At 50.3% G+C, this 17,004-nt stretch overlaps 7 non-coding genes across 7 annotated transcripts; all 7 read left to right on the forward strand.

Moving 5' to 3' along the window:
* Nucleotides 1-951: 951 nt before the first annotated feature.
* On the forward strand, nucleotides 952-1,023 carry TRNAC-GCA. Its single transcript has one exon. It is a non-coding gene; the product is annotated as a tRNA-Cys (tRNA).
* A 1,874-nt stretch (nucleotides 1,024-2,897) lies between these two features.
* On the forward strand, nucleotides 2,898-2,969 carry TRNAC-GCA. The gene has a single exon. It is a non-coding gene; the product is annotated as a tRNA-Cys (tRNA).
* Nucleotides 2,970-3,996: 1,027 nt separating this feature from the next.
* On the forward strand, nucleotides 3,997-4,068 carry TRNAC-GCA. The gene has a single exon. It is a non-coding gene; the product is annotated as a tRNA-Cys (tRNA).
* A 5,118-nt stretch (nucleotides 4,069-9,186) lies between these two features.
* TRNAC-GCA lies at nucleotides 9,187-9,258 on the forward strand. Its single transcript has one exon. It is a non-coding gene; the product is annotated as a tRNA-Cys (tRNA).
* A 1,026-nt stretch (nucleotides 9,259-10,284) lies between these two features.
* Nucleotides 10,285-10,356, forward strand: TRNAC-GCA. The gene has a single exon. It is a non-coding gene; the product is annotated as a tRNA-Cys (tRNA).
* Nucleotides 10,357-13,089: 2,733 nt separating this feature from the next.
* On the forward strand, nucleotides 13,090-13,161 carry TRNAC-GCA. Its single transcript has one exon. It is a non-coding gene; the product is annotated as a tRNA-Cys (tRNA).
* A 1,267-nt stretch (nucleotides 13,162-14,428) lies between these two features.
* On the forward strand, nucleotides 14,429-14,500 carry TRNAC-GCA. The gene has a single exon. It is a non-coding gene; the product is annotated as a tRNA-Cys (tRNA).
* The last annotated feature ends 2,504 nt before the right edge of the window (nucleotides 14,501-17,004 follow it).

Consider the following 17,004-nt stretch of genomic DNA (forward strand, 5'->3'; position numbering starts at 1 on the left):
CAGTTCATGTTGGAGAAGCAAGGCTTAGGGGAGCACAGGAAGTTTGAAATCATCTCCAGGCTGAGTAAACCAGCCCATGGGGTCCTGGACCCTCCTCAGTATTTCTGGACAAAAGAGCTAAGTCCCCAAAGCCCCTTGAGCAGCATGGACTTCCGGGGGACGGCTTCCGTGTGGAGGGGAGATGGAATGTGTGGCACTGGGAAGGCTTGAGAGCGCTCAGTACCTTTCTTGGCTTTTCCATCCATGCGGAGGGTGAGAGGGTCGCGCTCTCTCTGGCTGTGTCTCACACTCCTATGAGCCTTTCAGATGAGAGGACAGCCTCCTTGCTGGCTGCCTCCCCATTCTCCCTGCTCTCACACAGCTGCCTGCCTCTGCTGTGCAGTCTCCTCCAGGCCCTGGGGGCTCACAAGCAAGTTACCAGGGTTCCACCCCCTCCTCAAATCAGTTTTGCCCTTGAGAGGGAGTTGGGCTGGTTCACCTTTTTCCTAAACCACGTTGATCATCTTGAGTGGATGACAGGGGTTGAGTGGGTGAAGCACATGGTGGAAAGGGAGAAAGGGGCCTTCTGTCTCAGGGTGTGGTGTCCTGGCCAGACCTGCTCCTATATCCATGTAGACTTTACTGCCCCCCCACTTCCCTAGTAGGAGAGAGCAGAGGGGACCTGGGCTCTTAGGCTGGGAAAGCAATGACTACCCACTGTAGTGCCTACAGAACCGGGTGGCAGAGGGAAGTGGGGCCAGAATGGGAGAAAATGGAAGCAGGAAGGAAGAGCCTGGCACATAGAAGGTGGTCAGCAGGTGTTTACAGGTGGATGAATGAGCAAGTGATGACAGTGAGAACCAGGATGTCATAGGGCAGGCTGCCTGCTCCCAGAGGCGGGGCTGTAGGATTCCAGAACTAGGAGTCAGGTGCACAGTTGAAGAGGTGTAATTAAGGTTCATAAGCAGGTATGGGGGTATAGCTCAGGGGTAGAGCATTTGACTGCAGATCAAGAGGTCCCCGGTTCAAATCCGGGTGCCCCCTTCCTCAACTCACTTTTAGTGTGAAGTGCTAAATAGAGAGAGAAATGATTGTTCTTGTCCCCATAGTGGCCCCTGGTCCCCGATGGCTCCTCACTCCCATATTCACTGTACTGTGTTCTAGGGCCGGTAGTATGCTCTGGTGCTCCCTGTGCCTGGGTTCTGTTCTGGCCAAACCTGTGCTACAATTAGACAACACAAGGGTGGTTGTGAGGATTCAATGAGGTCATGGCTTGTCATGCAGTGTGTCATAGGCCTGCTTCCAGTGATATGCACCTGTCCCTCTCCTGCCTTAGCAGGACGCCAAAATGGTTCCCAGGTCAATGAGCCCACATGTGTGACATCACCTGAAGCCTCCCTGAGCTCCGGACATGCCTGACCCACTCTTCCCTTTGTTCTTCCTCCCTTGGCCTGAAATCCTCTCCAGCTTCTTCTGGCAAAGTCCTCCTTGTCCATCTCCCCAGGAAGCCCTTTCTGACTCTCCAGGCAGGGCAGCTCCTCAGTCCCTGCTCCCAGGGCCCTCTTCTTGGGATTCTGCCACTCTTGTGCAAAGTCTTTGCTTCAAGATTTTGTCTCCTATTGGAACAAGGACAATGTTTTAAGTCTCTGTGTCCTCAACATGAATGACAGTACCTGGTACCTCACATGATCTGTGTTTGTTGAGTGACTGACTGACTGAATGAGTGGAACAAGGAGCACCCTTCTTGAGACCTTAGAATAGGGACGAGGCTCTCCCTGCACTGAGTGTGAGGTTCACTGAGGACCTGGACATGACCATGATTGTTCTGATAAGTATGTGCTGGTTTAGGTAGAATCACTAGTGTAGACTCTAATGGCCTTTCTTTTTTTTTAAATTTTGTTTTATTGCTTAAAGTATTACAAAGAGTATTACATATGTCTCCTGTTTTTTTACCCCCCTTGACATTCCCCCAGCCTCGCCTACCCCCCAGTGTCTTGTGTCCATTGGTTATGCTTATATGCATGCATACAAGTCTTTCGGTTGATCTCTTACCCCCCACAACCGCCCCCCAACTTTCCCCGGCCTTCCTGCTGTAGTTTGACAGTCTGTTTCATGTTGCTCTGCCTCTGTATCTATTTTTGTTTATCAGTTTATAATGGTCTTTATTATCCATAAACGAGTGAGATCATGTGGTATTTTTCTTTCATTGACTGACTTATTTCACTTAGCATAGTGCTCTCCAGTTCCATCCATGCTGTTGCAAATGGTAAGAATAACTTCTTTTTTACAGCAGCATAGTATTCCATTGTGTAGATGTACCACAGTTGTCTAATCCATTCATCTGCTGATGGGTACTTAGGCTGTTTCCAAATCTTAGCTATGGTACATTGTGCTGCTATGAACATAGGGGTTCATATATCCTTTCTGAGCGGTGTTTCTGATATAGTCCTAGAAGTGGGATCACTGGGTCAAATGGGAGTTCCTTTTTTAACTTTTTGAGGAAACTCCATACTGTCTTCCGTAGTGGCTGCACCAGTCTGCATTTCCACCACCAGTGCACGAGTGTTCCCTTTCCATGCAGACCTAACTGCCCCCCAGTGCCCTAGTAGGAGAGAGCAGAGGGGACCAGGGCTCTCTTAGGCTGGGAAAGGAATGACTGCCCACTGTAGGACAGACAGAACCGGACGGTACAGGAAAGTGGGGCCAGAAAGGGAGACAATGGAAGCAGGCAGGATGAGCCTGGCACATAGAAGGTGGTCAACAGGTGTTTATAGGTGCAGGAGTGAGTGAGTGATGACAGTGAGAACCAGGATGTCATAGGGCAGGCTGCCTGCTCCCAGAGGCGGGGCTGTAGGATTCCAGAAATAGGAGTCAGGTGCACAGTTGAAGAGGTGTAATTAAGGTCCATAAGCAGGCATGGGGGTATAGCTCAGGGGTAGAGCATTTGACTGCAGATCAAGAGGTCCCCGGTTCAAATCCGGGTGCCCCCTTCCTCAACTCACTTTTAGTGTGAAGTGCTAAATAGAGAGACAAATGATTGCTCTTGTCACCAATAGTGCCCTTTGGCCCCCGATGGCTCCTCACTCCCATATTGACTGTGCTGTGTTCTAGGGCCCGTAGTGTGCTCTGGTGCTCCCTGGGACTGGGTTCTGTTCTGGCCAAACTGTGCTGCAATTAGACAACACAAGCGTGGTTGTGAGGATTCAATGAGGTCATGGCTTGTCATGCTGTGTGTCATAGGCCTGCTTCCAGTGATATGCACCTGTCCCTCTCCTGCCTTAGCAGGACGCCAATATGGTGGCCGGGTCAATGAGCCCACATGTGTGCCATCACCTGAAGCCTCCCTGAGCTCCGGACATGCCTGACCCACTCTTCCCTTTTTCTTCCTCCTCCCTTGGCCTGAAATCCTCTCCAGCTTCTTCTGGCAAAGTCCTCCTTGTCCATCTCCCCAGGAAGCCCTTTCTGACTCCCCAGGCAGGGCAGCTCCTCACTCCCTGCTCCCACGGCTCTCTTCTTGGGCTTCTGCCACTCTTGTGCAAAGTCTTTGCTTCATGATTTTGTCTCCTATTGGAACAAGGACAATGTTTAAGTCTCTGTGTCCTCTACATGGATGACAGGACCTGGTACCTCACATGCTCTGTGTTTGTTGAGTAACTGACTGACTGAATGAGTGGAACAAGGAGCACCCTTCTTGAGACCTTAGAATAGGGACAAGGCTCTCCCGGCACTGAGTGTGAGGTTCACTGAGGACCTGGACCTGACCATGATTTTTCTGATAAGTATGTGCTGGTTTAGGTAGAAACACTAGTGTAGACTCTAATGGCCTTCCCAGGTGTAAAGGCTGGTGCCGTTATCATGACCTGAGGAAGAGGAGGGCTGAAGACAAGACAGTGAACTACAGTGAGAAGAGTTGCCATGTTCTGGGACATGCAGAAAAAACAGTGACATGTAGACAGGCATCTATCCTACATGCAGCGCCGTGGGTAAAACAGTGCTAATGAAATATTATATGTAAGTGGGGGTATAGCTCAGTGGTAGAGCATTTGACTGCAGATCAAGAGGTCCCTGGTTCAAATCCAGGTGCCCCCTACTTCTTTGACCCCTTTAGTTACTGAGGTTGGTGTTAAAATTTCTGCCTCTTTCTTCCCATTTGACTGTTAAATGTTATAAAAATTTGGGATTTGGATCAGCACCAGCTCCACGCATCCTCCCCTTACCATCATCCAGACAGCGCCCACTGTGGTCACATTAAACTGAAGTGACTGATGGAGTGAGCCCGGACGACCAGGACTGGAACTCTTGCCCTTCATGGCTTGTGTAGGGACTTCCCTTTCTTTCTCATAACATCTTCATTTTCTCAACCTCACGGGATTTTCCAGAAGATGACTGACCCCTTGTTCTTGTTGCTACCACTTGTGAAGTATGGAAATGCATCTTCCTACTTCTCAGCGTTGACTGTAAGGATTTGAGAACCATGTCACAAGTAAAGGCTGTGGCCTAGCCAGTGTGGCTCAGTGGCTGGAAGTCACAGTTTGATTCCTGGTCAGGGCACATGCCTGGGTTGCAGCCTCAATCCCCAGTGTGGGGTGTGCAGAGGCAGCCAATCAATGATTCTCTCATCATTGATGTTTCTATCTCTCTCTCCTTCTCCCTTCGTCTGTGAAATCAACAAAATATTTTTTAAATGTCAGAAGAAACATGAGACACAGCAGCAAGGCCTTCTGTGGCAGGCGGAGAGGGGTGATGGGTATGGGCATGTTGTACCCGGTAGTTACTCCAGAACGACCTCTGAGGATGAGGACTGGCTTAGGGAAGGAAAATCACAGAAGATGTGTCTGTACCAGTGGAGGGGACCAGAACCCAGGGGCCCTGACCTTGAATCCTTTTTGCCTCTGGTCCCTGCCTTTTCTCTGAAGCAAACATAATGGAGACACTTTTGCCTTTGCCCAGCATTTGACCATCAATGCCCTCTTATTTGGGCCTGGGGAGTAGCGACTGGAGCTGATTTGAAGTATTTTACATCCCTGTCCCTGGGTAAGAGGCTGGCCCTAAATCCTTGGTTTTCTTTCTTTATTGAATCCAATGAGCCTTGTGGATCTGAGTGCTGGCAGCACTTTGAGATCATTTATCAGCCCTCTGTCTTCAGGAAGGTAGAAGTGCCCTTAATTCCCATTTTCAGATGTTATGGATTGAAAGGCAGGGGGGTTAAATGACTTGCCCAAGGTCTCATGGAAACGCACTGTGAATTGGCCTCTGCTCCTCGCTGTCTTGCCCTTCACGTGGCACCAGAGCCTGCAGGAAGTTCTGTCTCTGTGAGTGTTGTTACTGCTTCCCTGGGGTTAAGGAGCCTTTGGCCACTAGGCTGGGCCTCTAAGCAGGGGTGGCAGGACAGGGAGGTGTGCAGCAGGCAGGGCCTGGCTGAGGTACCCTACGTCAGAGGTCCCTCCAACCCCAGTTCAGCGCGGCCATGGAGCCGGGGTTTGCTCCTGTGTGGGGTTCAAATGAGCACTGGAGGTTTGGGGCATGAGGTCCTCATGTGACTTGGGTTAGACCTGTGGTGTTAGCAGCTTTCAAAGAAGAACCGAGCAGGAGAAACCAAGACGGCGGCATAGGTAAACACCAGAAATTGCTGCCTCGCACAACCACTTCAAAAATACAATTAAAAGACAAAAGGGACATCATCCAGAACCACAGGAAGGCTGGCTGAGTGGAAATTCTACAACTACAAGGAAAGAGAAAAGCACACTGAGACTCAGAGGAGGTGCAGAAGTAAAGTGCAGAGGTACCGAGGCTCGCGCAGAAAGGGCTGGCAACTGAGGACGTGGCGCACGTGAAAGGGCTGGCAGCTGAGGACGCGGTTGTCTTTTTCAATTGGGAGGGAGTCTCAAGCTCCCGACTGCTCTGAACTCCAGTTCTGGGCGAGTCTCTGGGGACCCAGACTCATACGGGGAGAAACTAGACTGTCTGGCATCGGGCAGAACTCGAGGGTGGCTTTCTCTTAGAGGTGTTTGCAGCGATTACCGGGACACTGAGACCCGGGGCCCCTTAGGGCAGGACTGAGGATCAGCCGTAGCTGTTTGCTCCGCCCTGTTGATCCCCTGAGACCCTGCCCCACCCAAGCTGTGCACAGAGGCTTTTGAATATGAAAGGCCTGACCCTTTGCAACTTGAAAATTACCTAACAAACTGCAGCTGAATGAGAGAGACTCAAAACTTCCAAAAGAAGGTCCAAGGCCTCAAAGCAGCTTGCATTGCTTCACAGCTGGGCCTCATCTGGGCACCTCCAAACCCCAAACAAAGAAGAGGAATCTCTCCATAGCTCCTGCTGTGTAACCTCAGGAAGAGGCTAAATTAGCACCTCCTTAGATACCCAAGAGCCAGTGTACACAGTGGTCAGAGTGGGACCATCCAGATTACAACTCCTCAGATCCATAAGGGACACACTCAGGGGGCAGACTCAGTGAGCACCAAAGCCCCACTGAAGCAAGTCTTGCCCCAGAAGAGTGTCTCTAGCTCAGAAGTTCTCCCACGACAGACACAGCTGATTCTCACAGCTAATTGGCCTGGAGGTCAATTCCTCCCAGTGATACCTGCAACAATCAAGGCTTAACTACAACAAGACTGTGCACAAAGCCCACAAAGGGGTGCACCAAGAGTGTCCACCTCAGGTAATTGGGGAGGCTGAGCCAGTGGGCCCTATAGGACACCTAACACAGAAAGCCACTCTATCAATACAGGGAAACATAAAAAATGCGGAGACAAAGAAACAAGTCAGAAATGACAGAAATGGAGGAAATCAAACTACTGGATATAGAGTTCAAAACCACACTTTTAAGGTTTTTCAAGAATTTTCTAGAAACCGCCGATAAATGTAGTGAGACCCTCCATAAATCTAGTGAGACCCTCGAGGTTATGAAAAAGGACCAACTAGAAATTAAGCATACACTGACTGAAATAAAGGATATTATGCAGAGTTCCAACAGCAGACTAGAGGATTGCAAGAATCAAGTCAAAGATTTGAAATACGAAGAAGCAAAAATCACCCAACCAGAAAAACAAAAAGAAAAAAGAATCCAAAAATATCAAGATAGTGTATGGAGCCTCTGGGACAACTTCAAGCGTACCAACATCCGAATTATGGGGGTGCCAGAAGAAGAGAGAGAGCAAGATATTGAAAACCTATTTGTAGAAATAATGACAGAAAACTTCCCCTACCTGGTGAAAGAAATAGACTTCCAAGTCCAGGAAGCTCATAGAACCACAAACAAAAGGAATCCAAAGAGGACCACACCAAGACACATCATAATTAAAATGCCAAGAGCAAAAGACAAAGAGACAATCTTAAAAGCAGCAAGAGAAAAACAATCAGTTACCTACAAGGGAGTACCATACGACTGTCAGCTGATTTCTCAAGAGAAACTTTGCTGGCCAGAAGGGAGTGGCAAGAAATATTCAAAGTGATGAATAGCAAGAACCTACAACCTAGATTACTTTACCCAGCAAAGCTATCATTCAGAATTGAAGGTCAGATAAAGAGCTTCACAGATAAGGAAAAGCTAAAGGAGTTCATCACCACCAAACCAGTATTATATGAAATGCTGAAAAGTATCCTTTAAGAAGAGGAAGAAGAAGAAAAAGGTAAAGATACAAATTATGAACAACAAGTACACATCTATCAACAAGTGAATCTAAAAATCAAGTGAATAAATAATCTGATGAACAGAATAAACCAGTGAATATAATAGAATCAGGGGCATAGAAAGGGAGTGGACTGATTATTCTCAGGGGGGGAAAGGGGTGTGGGGGTACGGGAAGAGACTGGACAAAAATCGTACACCTATGGATGAGGACAGTGGGTGGCGGGGGTAAGGGCAGAGGGTGGGGTGGGAACCGGGTGGAGGGGAGCTTTAGGGGGAAAAAAGAGGAACAACTGTAATAATCTGAACAATAAAGATTTAATTAGAAAAAAAAAGAAGAACCGAGCAGTGACTTTCTTGCTTCACACCCTCTCTGTAAGCTTTCCAGACGCATCAGGGGAGAGCTCTGCTCCTCCCTCAGCCAGGTCAGGCCTTGCTCTGGGGGCTGCCTATGCTCCCTCTGCTGCAAACAGTGGACCAGACAGTTTGGGGCAAGGCTGCTTCATTTACTGGATGCTTCCCAGTGGCTCCTCCTGCAGGAATTCTAGGAAAGGTGTAGATGGGTCTCCTTCACTAGGACTGGGCTTACAGTTTTAACACGTTCCTCTGGGGATTCTGATGCCAGTTCATGTTGGAGAACCAACGCTTAGGGGAGCACAGGAAGTTTGAAATCATCTCCAGGCTGAGTAAACCAGCCCATGGGGTCCTGGACCCTCCTCAGTATTTCTGGACAAAAGAGCTAGGTCCCCAACGCCCCGTGAGCAGCTTAGACATCCCGGGGGACGGCTTCCGTGTGGCAGGGAGATGGAGTGGGTGGCACTGGGAAGGCTTGAGAGCGCTCAAAAGCTTTCTTGGCTTTTCCATCCATGTGAGGGTGAGGTGGTTGCTCTCTCTGGCTGTGTCCCACACTCTTATGAGCCTTTTAGATGAGAGGACAGCCTCCTTGCTGGCTGCCTCCCCATTCTCCCTGCTCTCACACAGCTGCCTGCCTCTGCTGTGCAGTCTCCTCCAGGCCCTAGGGGCTCACAAACAAGTTACCAGGGTTCCACCCCCTCCTCATATCAGTTTTGCCCTTGAGAGGGAGTTGGGCTGGTTCACCTTTTCCTCCACCACGTTGATCAATTTGTGTGGATGACAGGGGTTCAGTGGGTGAAGCACGTGGTGGAAAGGGAGAAAGGGGCCTTCTGTCTCAGGGTGTGGTGTCCTGGCCAGTCCTGCTCCTCTACCCTTGTAGACTTTACTGCCCCCCAGTGCCCTGTTAGGAGAGGGCAGATGGGACCAGGGCTCTCTTAAGCTGGGAGAGCAATGACTGCCCACTGTAGGTCCTACAGAACCGGTTGGCAGAGAAAAGTGGGGCCAGAAAGGCAGAAAATGGAAGCAGGCAGGATGAACCTGGCACATAGAAGGTGGTCAGCACATGTTTATAGGTGGACGAGTGAGCAAGTGATGACAGTGAGAGCCAGGATGTCATAGGGCAGGCTGCCTGCTCCCAGAGGCGGGGCTGTAGGATTCCAGAAATAGGAGTCAGGAGCACAGTTGAAGAGGTGTAATTAAGGTTCATAAGCAGGCATGGGGGTATAGCTCAGGGGTAGAGCATTTGACTGCAGATCAAGAGGTCCCCGGTTCAAATCCGGGTGCCCCCTTCCTCAACTCACTTTTAGTGTGAAGTGCTAAATACAGAGCCAAATGATTGTTCTTGTCCCCATAGTGGCCCCTTGTCCCCGATGGCTCCTCACTCCCATATTGACTGTGCTGTGTTCTAGGGCCCGTAGTGTGCTCTGGTGCTCCCTGGGCCTGGGTTCTGTTCTGGCCAAACCTGTGCTACAATTAGACAACACAAGGGTGCTGTGAGGATTCAATGAGGTCATGGCTTGTCATGCTGTGTGTCATAGGCCTTCTTCCAGTGACAATGGTCGAGTTCCACTCCTGCTTTAGCAGGAATCCAAAATGTTTCCAGGCTCAATGAGCCCACATATGTGACATCACCTGAAGCCTCCCTGAGCTCTGGACATGCCTGACCCACTCTTCCCTTGTTCTTCCTCCTCCCTTGGCCTGAAATCCTCTCCAGCTTCTTCTGGCAAAGTCCTCCTTGTCCATCTCCCCAGGAAGCCCTTTCTGACTCCCCAGGCAGGGCAGCTCCTCACTCCCTGCTCCCACGGCTCTCTTCTTGGGCTTCTGCCACTCTTGTGCAAAGTCTTTGCTTCAAGATTTTGTCTCCTATTGGAACAAGGACAATGTTTAAGTCTCTGTGTCCTCTACATGGATGACAGGACCTGGTACCTCACATGCTCTGTGTTTGTTGAGTGACTGACTGACTGAATGAGTGGAACAAGGAGCACTCTCTTGAGACCTTAGAATAGGGACGAGGCTCTCCCGGCACTGAGTGTGAGGTTCACTGAGGACCTGGACCTGACCATGATTGTTCTGATAAGTATGTGCTGGTTTAGGTAGAAACACTAGTGTAGACTCTAATGGCCTTCCCAGGTGTAAAGGCTGGTGCCGTTAACATGACCTGAGGAAGAGGAGGGCTGAAGACAAGACAGTGAACCACCGTGAGAAGAGTTGCCATGTTCTGGGACATGCAGAAACAACCCTGACATGTAGACAGGCAGCTATCCTGCATCCAGCGCCGTGGGTGAAACAGTGCTAATGAAAGATTATATGTAAGTGGGGGTATAGCTCAGTGGTAGAGCATTTGACTGCAGATCAAGAGGTCCCTGGTTCAAATCCAGGTGCCCCCTACTTCTTTGACCCCTTTAGTTACTGAGGCTGGTGCTAAAATTTCTGCCTCTTTCTTCCCATTTGACTATTAAATGTTATATCAATTTCGGATTTGGATCAGAACCAGCTCCACGCATACTGCCCTGACCATCATCCAGACAGCGCCCACTGTGGTCACATTAAACTGAAGAGACTGATGGAGTGAGCTCAGACCACCAGAACCAGGACTCTTGCCCTTCATGGCTTGTGTAGGGACTTCCCTTTTTTCTCTTAACAGCTTCATTTTCTCAACCTCACGGGAATTTCCAGAAGAAGGTAATTTCCAGAACAATTCCCTTATTCTTTTTGCTACCACTTGTGAAGTATGGAAATACATTTTCCTACTTCCCAGGGGTGACTGTAAGGATTTTAAAACCAAGTAAAAAGTAAAAGCTGTGGCCTAGCCAGTGTGGCTCAGTGGATGGAAGTCACGGTTTGATTCCTGGTCAGGGCACATGCCCGGGTTGCAGGCTGAATCCCCAGTGTGGGGTGTGCAGAGGCAGCCAATGAATGATTCTCTCATCATTGATGTTTCTATCTCTCTCTCTTCTCCTTCCTCTGTGAAATCAATAAAATATTTTTTAAATGTCAGAAGAAACATGAGACACAGCAGCAAGGCCTTCTGTGGCAGGCGGAGTGGGGTGATGGGTATGGGCATGTTGTACCCGGTAGTTACTCCAGAACGACCTCTGAGGATGAGGACTGGCTTAGGGAAGGAAAATCACAGAAGATGTGTCTGTACCAGGAGAGGGGACCAGAACCCAGGGGCCCTGACCTTGGATCCTTTTTGCCTCTGGTCCCTGCCTTTTCTCTGAAGCAAACATAATGGAGACGCTTTTGCATTTGCCCAGCATTTGACCAGCAATGCCCTCTTATTCCGGCATGGGAAGTAGCAACTGGAGCTGATTTGAAGTATTTTACATCCCTGTCCCTGGGTAAGAGACTGGCCCTAAATCCTTGGTTTTCTTTCTTCATTGAATCCAATGAGCCTTGTGGGTCTGAGTGCTAGCAGCACTTTGAGATCATTTATCAGCCCTCTGCCTTCAGGAAGGAGAAGTCCCCTTAATTCCCATTTTCAGATGTTATGGATTGAAAGGCAGGGGGGTTAAATGACTTGCCCAAGGTCTCATGGAGACGAAGTATGAATTGGCCTCTGCTCCTCCCGGTCTTGCCCTTCACGTGGCGCCAGAGCCTGCAGGCAGTTCTGTCTCTGTGAGTGTTGTTACTGCTTCCCTGGGGTTAAGGAGCCTTTGGCCACTAGGCTGGGCCTCTAAGCAGAGGTGGCAGGACAGGGAGGTGTGTAGCAGGCAGGGCCTGTCCGAGGTACCCTACATCAGAGGTCCCTCCAACCCCAGTTCAGCGCGGCCATGGAGCCGGGGTTTGCTCCTGTGTGGGGTTCAAATGAGCTCGGGGGTTTGGGGCATGAGGTCCTCGTGGGACTTGGGTTGGACCTGTGGTCTTAGCAGCTTTCAAAGAAGAACCCAGCAATGACTTTCTTGTGTCCCACCCTCTCTGTAAGCTTTCCAGACGCATCAGGGGAGAGCTCTGCTCCTCCCTCAGCCAGGTCAGGCCTTGCTCTGGGGGCTGCCTATGCTCCCTCTGCTGCAAACTGTGGACCAGACAGTTTGGGGCAAGGCTGCTTCATTTACTGGATGCTTCCCAGTGGCTCCTCCTGCAGGAATTCTAGGAAAGGTGTAGATGGGTCTCCTTCACTAGGACTGGGCTTGCAGTTTTAGCACTTCCCTCTGGGGATTCTGATGGCAGTTCATATTGGAGAACCAAGGCTTAGGGGAGCACAGGAAGTTTGAAATCATCTCCAGGCTGAGTAAACCAGCCCATGGGGTCCTGGACCCTCCTCAGTATTTCTGGACAAAAGAGCTAGGTCCCCAACGCCCCGTGAGCAGCTTAGACATCCCGGGGGACGGCTTCCGTGTGGCAGGGAGATGGAGTGGGTGGCACTGGGAAGGCTTGAGAGCGCTCAAAAGCTTTCTTGGCTTTTCCATCCATGCAAAGGGTGAGGGTGTCGCGCTCTCTCTGGCTGTGTCCCACACTCCTATGGGCCTTTTAGATGAGAGGACAGCCTTCTTGCTGGCTGCCTCCCCATTCTCCCTGCTCTCACACAGCTGCCTGCCTCTGCTGTGCAGTCTCCTCCAGGCCCTGGGGGCTCACAAGCAAGTTACCAGGGTTCCACCCCCTCCTCATGTCAGTTTTCCCCTCGAGAGGGAGTTGGGCTGGTTCACCTTTTCCTCCACCATGATGATCATTTTGAGTGGATAACAGGGGTTGAGGGGGTGAAGCACATGGTGGAAAGGGAGAAAGGGGCCTTCTGTCTCAGGGTTTGGTGTCCTGTCCAAACCTGCTCCTCTACCCATGTAGACTTTACTGCCCCCCCAGTGCCCTAGTAGGACAGGGCAAAGGGGACCAGGGCTCACTTAGGCTGGGAAAGCAATGACTGCCCACTGTAGGGCAGACGGAACCAGGTGGCAGAGGGAAGTGGGGCCAGAGAGGGAGAAAATGGAAGCAAGCAGGGTGAGTCTGGCACATAGAAGATGGTCAGCAGGTGTTTACAGGCGGATGAGTGAGCAAGTGATGACAGTGGGAGACAGGATGTCATAGGGCAGGCTGCCTGCTCCCAGAGGCGGGGCTGTAGGATTCCAGAACTAGGAGTCAGGTGCACAGTTGAAGAGGTATAATTAAGGTTCATAAGCAGGTATGGGGGTATAGCTCAGGGGTAGAGCATTTGACTGCAGATCAAGAGGTCCCCGGTTCAAATCCGGGTGCCCCCTTCCTCAACTCACTTTTAGTGTGAAGTGCTAAATACAGAGCCAAATGATAGTTCTTGTCCCCATAGTGGCCCCTGGTCCATGATGGCTCCTCAATCCCATATTGACTGTGCTGTGTTCTAGGGCCGGTAGTGTGCTCTTGTGCTCCCTGGGCCTGGGTTCTGTTCTGGCCTAATCTGTGCTGCAATTAGACAACACAAGGGTGCTTCAATGAGGTCATGGCTTGTCATGCTGTGTGTCATAGGCCTTCTTCCAGTGACAATGGTCAAGTCCCAATTTTGCCTTAGCAGGACGCCAAAATGGTTCCCGGGTCAATGAGCCCACATGTGTGACATCACCTGAAGCCTCCCTGAGCTCTGGACATGCCTGACCCACTTTTCCCTTTGTTCTTCCTCCTCCCTTGGCCTGAAATCCTCTCCAGCTTCTTCTGGCAAAGTCCTCTTTGTCCATCTTCCCCAGGAAGCCCTTTCTGACTCCCCAGGCAGGGCAGCTCCTCACTCCCTGCTCCCAGGGCTCTTTTCTTGGGCTTCTGCCACTCTTGTGCAAAGTCTTTGCTTCATGATTTTGTCTCCTATTGGAACAAGAACAATGTTTTAAGTCTCTGTGTCCTCAACATGGATGACAGGACCTGGTATCTCACATGCTCTCTGTTTTTTGAGTGACTGACTGACTGAATGAGTGGAACAAGGAGCACTCTTCTTTTTTAAAAAAAATATATTTTATTATTTTTTTACAGAGAGGAAGGGTGAGGGATAGAGAGTTAGAAACAACGATGAGAAACGATGAGAGAGAAACATCAATCAGCTGCCTCCTGCACACCTCCTACTGGGGATATGCCTGCAACCAAGGTACATGCCCTTGACCGGAATCGAACCTGGGATCCTTCAGTACGAAGGTTGACGCTCTATCCACTTAGCCAAACCGGTAGGGCAGGAGCATCCTTCTTGAAACCTTAGAATAGGGAAGAGGCTCTCCCGGCACTTAGTGTGAGGTTCACTGAGGACCTGGACCTGACCATGATTGTTCTGATAAGTATGTGCTGGTTTAGGTAGAAACACTAGTGTAGACTCTAATGGCCATTCCAGGTGTAAAGCCTGGTTCCGTTATCATGACCTGAGGAAGAGGAGGGCTGAAGACAAGACAGTGAACTACAGTGAGAAGAATTGCCATGTTCTGGGACATGCAGAAACAACCGTGACATGTAGACAGGCATCTATCCTACATGCAGCGCTGTGGGTAACACAGTGCTAATGAAATATTATATGTAAGTGGGGGTATAGCTCAGTGGTAGAGCATTTGACTGCAGATCAAGAGGTCACTGGTTCAAATCCAGGTGCCCCCTACTTCTTTGACCCCTTTAGTTACTGAGGCTGGTGCTGAAATTTCTACCTCTTTCTTCCCATTTGACTATTAAATGTTATAACAATTTCGGATTTGGATCAGCACCAGCTCCGCCCATCCTCCCCTGACCATCTTCCAGACAGTGCCCACTGTGGTCACATTAAACTGAAGAGACTGATGGAGTGAGCCCAGACCACCAGGACCGGGACTCTTGCCCTTTATGGCTTGTGGAGGGACTTCCCTTTCTTTCTCTTAACAGCTTCATTTTCTCAACCTCACTGTAATTTCCAGAAGACGGCTGACCCCTAGTTCTTGTTGCTACCACTTGTAAAGTATGGATACAGCTTCCTACTTCCCAGGGGTGACTGTAAGGATTTGAGATCCATGTCACAAGTAAAGGCTCTCCCTAACCGGTTTGGCTCATTGGATAGAGTGTCGGCCTGCGAAACGAAGCGTCCCAATTTCAATTCTGGTCAAGGGCATGTACCTTGGTTGCAGACACATCCCCAGTAGGGGGTTTGCAGGAGGCAGCTGATTGATGTTTCTCTTTCATCCATGTTTCTAACTCTCTATCCCTCTTGCTTCCTCTCTGTAAAAAAAAAATTAATGAAATATATATTTAAAAATAAAAAAAGTAAAGGCTCTGGCCGAGCCAGTGTTGCTCAGTGGCTGGAAGTCACAGTTTGATTTCTCGTTAGGGCATATGCTTGAGTTAGAGGATCAATCCCCAGTGTGGGGTGTGCAGAGGCAGCCAATCAATGATTCTCTCATCATTGATGTTTCTATCTCTCTCCTCCCTTCGTCTGTGAAATCAATAAAATATTTTTTAAATGTCAGAAGAACTGTGAGACACAGCAGCAAGGCCTTCTGTGGCAGGCGGAGTGGGGTGATGGGTATGGGCATGTTGTACCCGGTAGTTACTCCAGAACGACCTCTGAGGATGAGGACTGGCTTAGGGAAGGAAAATCACAGAAGATGTGTCTGTACCAGGAGAGGGGACCAGAACCCAGGGGCCATGACCTTGGATCCTTTTTGCCTCTGGTCCCTGCCTTTTCTCTGAAGCAAACATAATGGAGACGCTTTTGCCTTTGCCCAGCATTTGACCAGCAATACCCTCTTATTCGGCGCTGGGGAGTAGCGACTGGAGCTGATTTGAAGTATTTTACATCCGTGTCCCTGGGTAACGGACTGGCCCTAAATCCTTGGTTTTCTTCCTTTATTGAATCCAATGAGCCTTGTGGGTCTGAGTGCTGGCAGCACTTTGAGATCATTTATCAGCCCTCTGTCTTCAGGAAGGAGAAGTGCCCTTAATTCCCATTTTCAGATGTTATGGATTGAAAGGCAGGGGGGTTAAATGACTTGCCCAAGGTCTCATGGAGACGAAGTATGAATTGGCCTCTGCTCCTCGCTGTCTTGCCCTTCACGTGGCACCAGAGCCTGCAGGAAGTTCTGTCTCTGTGAGTGCGGTTACTGCTTCCCTGGGGTTAAGGAGCCTTTGGCCACTAGGCTGGGCCTCTAAGCAGGGGTGGCAGGACAGGGAGGTGTGCAGCAGGCAGGGCCTGGCTGAGGTACCCTACGTCAGAGGTCCCTCCAACCCCAGTTCAGCACGGCCATGGAGCCGGGGTTTGCTCCTGTGTGAGGTTCAAATGAGCACCGGGGGTTTGGGGCATGAGGTCCTCATGGGACTTGGGTTGGACCTGTGGTCTTAGCAGCTTTCAAAGAAGAACCCAGCAATGACTTTCTTGGGTCCCACCCTCTCTGTAAGCTTTCCAGACGCATCAGGGGAGAGCTCTGCTCCTCCCTCAGCCAGGTCAGGCCTTGCTCTGGGGGCTGCCTATGCTCCCTCTGCTGCAAACTGTGGACCAGTAAGTTTGGGGCAAGGCTGCTTCATTGACTGGATGCTTCCCAGTGGCTCCTCCTGCAGGAATTCTAGGAAAGGTGTAGATGGGTCTCCTTCACTAGGACTGGGCTTGCAGTTTTAACATGTTCCTCTGGGGATTCTGATGGCAGTTCATGTTGGAGAAGCAAGGCTTAGGGGAGCACAGGAAGTTTGAAATCATCTCCAGGCTGAGTAAACCAGCCCATGGGGTCCTGGACCCTCCTCAGTATTTCTGGACAAAAGAGCTACGTCCCCAAAGCCCCGTGAGCAGCATAGACATCCCGAGGGACGGCTTCCATGTGGAGGGGAGATGGAGTGGGTGGCACTGGGAAGGCTTGAGAGCACTCAGTACCTTTCTTGGCTTTTCCATCCATGCAAAGGGTGAGGGTGTCGCGCTCTCTCTGGCTGTGTCCCACACTCCTATGGGCCTTTTAGATGAGAGGACAGCCTCCTTGCTGGCTGCCTCCCCATTCTCCCTGCTCTCACACAGCTGCCTGCCTCTGCTGTGCAGTGTTCGAGGCCCTGGGGGCTACAAGCAAGTTACCAGGGTTCCACCCCCTCCTCAAATCAGTTTTGCCCTTGAGAGGGAGTTGGGCTGGTTCACCTTTTCCTCCACCACGTTGATC

This window comes from Myotis lucifugus, unplaced genomic scaffold (assembly GCF_000147115.1).
Source record: "Myotis lucifugus unplaced genomic scaffold, Myoluc2.0 scaffold_51, whole genome shotgun sequence".
Lineage (NCBI taxonomy): Eukaryota > Metazoa > Chordata > Mammalia > Chiroptera > Vespertilionidae > Myotis > Myotis lucifugus.